The sequence below is a fragment of the Corylus avellana genome, chromosome 8 (genome assembly GCF_965113065.1).
Source record: "Corylus avellana chromosome 8, dhCorAvel1.hap1.2, whole genome shotgun sequence".
Taxonomy (NCBI): domain Eukaryota; kingdom Viridiplantae; phylum Streptophyta; class Magnoliopsida; order Fagales; family Betulaceae; genus Corylus; species Corylus avellana.
In genome coordinates, this window is record NC_142497.1 from 1,011,601 (window position 1) to 1,018,528 (window position 6,928).

The 6,928-nt window shown below is 31.3% G+C and overlaps 1 pseudogene; it reads left to right on the forward strand.

Annotated features, from left to right (window-relative positions):
* Nucleotides 1-2,340: 2,340 nt before the first annotated feature.
* LOC148583946 (defensin-like protein 1 pseudogene) lies at nt 2,341-3,040 on the forward strand (annotated as a pseudogene).
* Nucleotides 3,041-6,928: the final 3,888 nt, after the last annotated feature.

Genomic DNA, 6,928 nt, shown 5'->3' on the forward strand with positions numbered 1-6,928 from the left:
AAAAAAAATGTGAGGAAACACATATACACGTGTATATATATATATATACATATATTTTTTTATATATAAAAATAGGACTAATTTACTTTAAGCTGTTGAATTATTCGAATTTTATTTCTCTTTACCTGAAATATCACAATAATGAGAGTCAATAATTGTTTTTTTTTTTTTTTTTTAATTATACTGAAAATATATTATATTTAAAAGTCTAAAAGTTTGAATTAATTAATAGACAATATTTGATTGGCGCAACATTTTGATATATATTAAAATTTTGACTCAAATACTTAATTTAATAGTACGCTTTAGCGAAGAACATGATCTTATTGAGAAAGTCCCCCGTTATATTTATGATATTATTTATGTAGAGCGTTGTACTAAGTTGCTTTTAATATTAGATCCGCTCGATTCCTTTCAAAACAAGCAAAAAATAGCACGCTTTATGAGCATTGTACGCATTAAATTTATAAGATATATTTGATAGACGAAAAAAAAGGATATTGAGGATCAATAAGAACAAAAACATTAGTTTGACGATAAATGTCATGAGACGTGTTTGAATCATATAAAATTTGATATATATGATAAATATAGATAGACATTGATTGATGGATCCAATGAACTTCAAAAATTGTTTAAATGTAAATAAGAGCAAGAAATATTAATCCATATAAGATACCCTTAATGCATGTTACACCAACCATTATGTATACATTAATTAAGGTCTTGTTTGGTTATTGTTCTGTTTTCATTTAAAATAAATAAATAAGTAATTATTAAAAACAATTAAAAAACACAAAATAACATCAAAAGTTGGAGGCTTCACGTGCAGTATGTGATGTCAGCTTTTCCGTGATATCTCCGAGGATGAGATAATGAGATGTACTGCCAAAGGCAGCGATATTTGCAGGGCCGTAATTGGAGACTATTTGGGCTCTTAATGGGCCGCTCGTTGAGGACAAGCATTTAAACCTTAAACTGTGTTGGGCTTAAAGTGGTTTGATCAGAGAAAAAGAAATTGTGTAGCAATTTTAGTGAAATTCTTAATGTGATTTATTAATTAGTCGGTTAAGCAGGTAAAAATGTATTATCTTTGATCTTCCATTTGAGATTTTAAGAAATACTAGTGAATTAGGCTATATCGAACTTTCTTCAAACACCACAAAAAAAAAAAAAAAAAAAACACAATTTCTCTGTGGCCAATAAACGTACGGAGAAAGAGTAAATAAATGCCGAAAATAAATATTTCGGTGTTTATTTATAGGCTCTCCAAACCCTTTTTATTTTTATTTTTTTGGCGTAAACGCGAACACTGAGAAGCTTTTTAACTTTCTTGGTGTTCTTTTAGAGGTGGTGCTTATTTGCCAAAAATGTATTTCGGTGTTTAGTTTTCATGGCACAAAAAATTATTGGGCATAAATAAGTAAAAATGCCAAATTAATTAACACATTTAAATTTTTCGGCGTTTAGCGGAAAACACTGTTAATTGTGATAATAATTGAAAAAAAGAAATTCAATCCAATGCAATAAAACATACATATTACATGTTTATTGTCATTAATCCATGTTTCACTAATATTCAACCAACAAAGTCCATTGACTCCATTCAATCACAAGCTATATTTATTGCCCAAACTCAGCAAAAAATTTAAGAACTAATCAAGCAATGAATATATATATACTTGAGAACATCTACAACTAATTCACAGGAATGATAATGTTAGAAATATTGACTTAGATTATGAAAATTGTAGTAGAAGAAAGATATATATATATATATATATATATATATATATATATATATATATATATGCTTGGTGCAATCTAAGATAAAGGGACGATTTCTTTAATGATTTAGGTTTTTACTAAGGGAATCAAGAGCTAGCACGAGGAAACTATATTGAATGAAGAAACAAAATATATATTAATAAATAAGTGGTGATTTAACAATTTTAAATGATAATTAAATAATTAAATTTACTTTCAATTTCAATTAAAATGTTATGTATTGCTTGGCCTCACATGTGAAGAGGAGTATTAAAATGTGAATTAAATAATTAATTAATTATTTTTTTTCTATCACTTTAAACGTATTAAACATAAGTTGAAAAGAAATATATCTGACTTTTAGAAGTCTGGAGGGTCACGCACGCCAGGCTAGTTGTTGCCAACTTTGTGGAAAAAGCTACATGCAAAGGGTAAAAGCCTAAAACACTTGATTATATCCAAGGGTTAAACATGCTAATGACATATTCAATGGTTAAAAATGCATTGTCTAATTAAGCATCTTATGCTATAAAACACCTAGCTAACTATATATCGTTCTTATCAAGCTTAACCATGGTTAACACTTCCAAATCTATTTACTTGTTAGCTATCTTTTTAATCTTCATCCTCTTCACCAAAATGAGTGAGTAGTTATAAACATTCATCATCATATCATATATAATTCATAAGGAATCATTCAACATGGTCTAACATCAAATTCTCATATTTTTATGGAGCATGTTTAATTTTAGTATGAAGTTTATGCAAATTTTTCTTTCAGAATATGTTGTATATATATATATATGTGTGTGTGTGTGTTTTCATCAGCCTACACCTAGAGGCATCTATTGTACGATGATCTTATTTGTTAAATGACTTAATTATCCCAAAAGCATTGTTAATAATTAATTAAGGCCCAACACCTATAATATTTAATTGAAATGAGTAGAGAATGATGGAAACAAAGTTTCATGAATTGATTACTTATCCCAAAAACTTAAATTAATAGAAATTGATGAATTTAATCATTTATTTTTATCATAAAATTATTAATTCACTACGATTTCTTCACATGATGCAGCGATGGCAACTAAAAAGTAAAAACAATGTGAATTGTCTACGTAGAAGCAAAACATGGACGGGGAGATGTCCAATATTTGGAATTGGCTGTAATGCGCAGTGCATACTTTGGGAGTATGCGTTTGGAGGAGCATGTCATGGATTTTTTCGTCGTGCATGCTATTGCTACTATGAGTACACAGAGAATTGCTGAACACAAACAATTCTAAAAATAAAAATATATTTGTTATTAAAAGTATTGTTGTGTAAAATCATAGATATTAATATTTCTTTATATCAATATGAACATCAATATTAGATATAAGGTAATTGTTTGGAGCATCAAATTATGTTAAAACATTGATTAAGTAAATAAATTTATTATTTATAACAATTTCAACAAGTCCATGCAATATCGCAACCATGGTGCAATATGGATAAAAACCCCCCACTACTTTTAGTATGTGCCCAGGAACACAGGAGCCTTCATGGCCTCTCCTTTACTTTCAATCATTTCTAGTAGAGAGGCCGATTTAGTGCTTAAAGATTTATCAAAATATGTACAATGACTATAGGCCAGGTTAGTTGGTGGCCGGCTAGATATGTCTTGATAGTTACTTGTCAACTTTACAATATCATCAAGGTCACATAATTTTCATCAATTATATGCTTACGAAAATTTGAGAAATTAAGTCGCCAATTTGTTTCGGTCCAATAATTATGGAGAACCATTTTTTATTTAAAAGAATACAAGAGAATGTTTCCCGTTTTACATTTTATTTACTTGTTAGGTTCATAATACATATGATTATACAGTCCACAGTAACGTACATATAGCTGTTCCTCGCGATCGAGCCCAGTTTAATTTCATTTCACCACTTTTTCCAATACAATGCAACAATTCTTCACATGCATATATATGCAACATATATCTCTTCATTTATGTGCCGAGTAATGCTATATTAGTAGAGTCATGTACAACTGTCATATAATTGAATAGCGTGATAATTTAACGGCGTCTAGACTTTAACTCCAAACTTAATCATGCCAACTAGAAAAAGTAAAACATTTCCATCTCAACCTGAAGTGGAGCATTACAAAGTGATCAACATGATTTGGCTCTTTCAAAGGAAAATTTTTAACCCATGCTCTCATAACTTTTTTCTCGAATGGTCTAATGATTGCTAAGCAATTAAGCACGCTTAAGTGGGATGGCTATTACTTGAGGCAAATTCATTAGTTCCATATATGGGACAATATGGTTGATAGAGAACTAAATATGCTTCACGTACAAGTTGGATTCATGGATTCATTTGTTCGAATTTCTAATTTCTCCTCTTTACAATCAAACTTACTTGTCCAATTAATCAATAAATGAGTTATTATGTTGCCATTCCCTTGTGCTTTTGTGCTTCTTTTTTTTTTTAACATAAAGACCCTAGTTTTTAATTTGATAAATTCGAGACATGTGCTATTAGAATTTGTAAAGAGAATAATTTTTATAAGGGTTAGGCACAAATCAAGGCCTCAATTAACTTTTTCATCCTATAGATAACTAAAACGAAAATGAAATTATAATTATACCCTTCTATTAAATATGAGAAGTGCTAGAGAGTCAAACAAATGAACTCAGAAAATTTTATAAACTGACGTGGCAAGGGTTTTTAAATTTAAAAAAAAAATGCAATTCTCTCTCCCTTGTCTGCTACTCACGGTCTGCCATGTCAGTTTGAAAATTTTTCTGGGTTCATTTGTTTGACTCCCTAGTTAGCACTTCTCATTAAATATTGTAAAAAAAAACAAAAAAACAAAAACAAAAAAATTAGGTCTCCTACCACTACAAAAATATAGAGGTTTAGTGACGGCTAGATATTATTTATGCCTTTGAACTAAAGTATTGTGTTGTGATGTTGAGTTGTGATGTGATGTTGTGTTGCATTGAACCTATATTATTTATGAGTTTGAACTTGAGTATTGAGTTGTGATGTTGTGTTGCATTGAACCTATATTTTGAGTTGTGACATTTAACTAGAAGGAAGCATGTATTTGTTACATGTGTAGTTGAGTTGATGAACTCATGAATTGAGCAAGAAACTTGTGCAAGAAGCTGGAAGGAATTTATTTCACAATGCTGTAAGGAATTTCTTCTGGCCATAGTACAAAACAAGAAACTGGCCAGCTTCTTGCATTGTGTAAGAAGCCAAGCAACAAGAACTGCTGGCAGCTTCTTGCATTGTGCAAGAAGCTGATTGGAAAAAAAAGATTAAAAAAAAAAAAAAAAAAATTAGCAATGGCTTTTAACCGACACCTTATAATTGGTGATGGTTTTAAAAAATACCCGACACCTTTTGAAAGGTGAAGGTTTTTAAAAAAACCGTCACATTTTTAAAGGTGTTGGTTTGGACAAACCGTCACTAATTAGTGTCGGTTTTGCCTAAACCAACACCTTCTCCCATTCCCTACCTTTGTTTTGCTACCATTTGGAACCGTTACTACTTTTGTAGTAACAATGTTTAGCCCTAAACCATCACCAAAAAATCATTACTAAACCTCTATATTTTTGTAGTGCATCATGGCTAGCTATGGGTCTCCACGGAGACCCACCCCTCCCCCTCATGCCCTCACGGAGGGGTGTCGATTGTGGAGGCTCCACAACATTCTCTCCTTGACCTCTATGAGAAGTGGTTCATGGCCCCACGGCCTACTTGAAAGGGTTGCCTATGCAACCGGTGGTCTAGGTCATGGAGGCCCACGACCCTTTGCGGAGGTGGGTTGTGGAGCCTCGATGACCTGCACCCTTCACTGGTTTGGCCTTTAAATTAATGGTTAGCCTTTTTATTTTTTTTAACAGAATAGTATAATTTTAATAAGACATTCCTTTAGGATATATATTTGATGAGAAAGTTAATGATGTCTTGATGATTTACAAATTCGTTTAAATTTATCGAATTTGAGGCTAAAGTCAGAAGCTACCGATGTCCGCCAGTTTGTTACCATGATTAGGTTGAAATAATATTATTCTACACCAAAAACAAAAGTAATCAATGGGTTCCAATATTGGTGTGAAATTAAACTTCCAAAAATTAAAAATAAAAAAATGCAGTGAATGTTCACTGTCCATATATATATCCCATGAAATCAATTAATCAAACAATGACATTCCGACATGATGTGAAAACACATGAAGAGCGCAGGTAGTGGTGGACAGAACACGACACACATACGGCATCTATATTATGCCTTTTTTCTGGTTGACTTCCCATGGCCATCAGCGGCTGGCCTTAGGAGGAGAAGCTATTTGAGGCTTTACCGAAAAAGGTCGAATCTGGTCTCCCTGGTGCTCCATATGTCATTTTCCTTCTGACGTTTGGCTACATCTCAAAAGCAACACAAGAAAGAAAACTTTTTTTCATTTTTTTTTTTTGGCTCCCTTAATTATATAACAACCCATTTAATAATTTTAATGTATTCCTGTAACGATAAGATAAACAAAACGTTCATAACAGCTCTTTCGTGACCCTGCAAGTGTCATGTTCCTTGCCTCAATTTAGATTGAGAAAAGTTACTCAATCTTGTCACGTCAGTGGAGTGCAATTGTTGAGGAATTAATAGTGGTATATATGGTTTTTAGCATTTTTCGGTTAATGATAAAATGATTAGAAGTGTTTGGTTGAAAAGTCGGTTACTACCTAACTATGTATTTATCAATTATGAATTGCTACGTTAGTTTATAAGAAACTTTAACTTTGTAGTAAAAACTATAATATTTTGATAGTAAATCGAGTCCTATCTTTAAAGCATTAATTTAAGTAAATGACCTTTTGACTAGCAGGCTAGCAGCCAACCATATATGCATGTAGTGTCTTCCATCAATAGTTTCGTGGCTCTTAACATTACTGATCATCAAGTTGCATGGACAATTTGCACAGGCCATCAAGTATGACTTGAATAGATATATAGTTTCCTTTACAGAAAAAAGATTTAAACTATATATATATATTAAATTTAAAATAAAATAAAAAAACCTTAAAAACTCATTTAGAATGATGCTTGTTTATTTATAATTTATTAGTGGAAAATTACAACGCATCCTTGAAAAGGA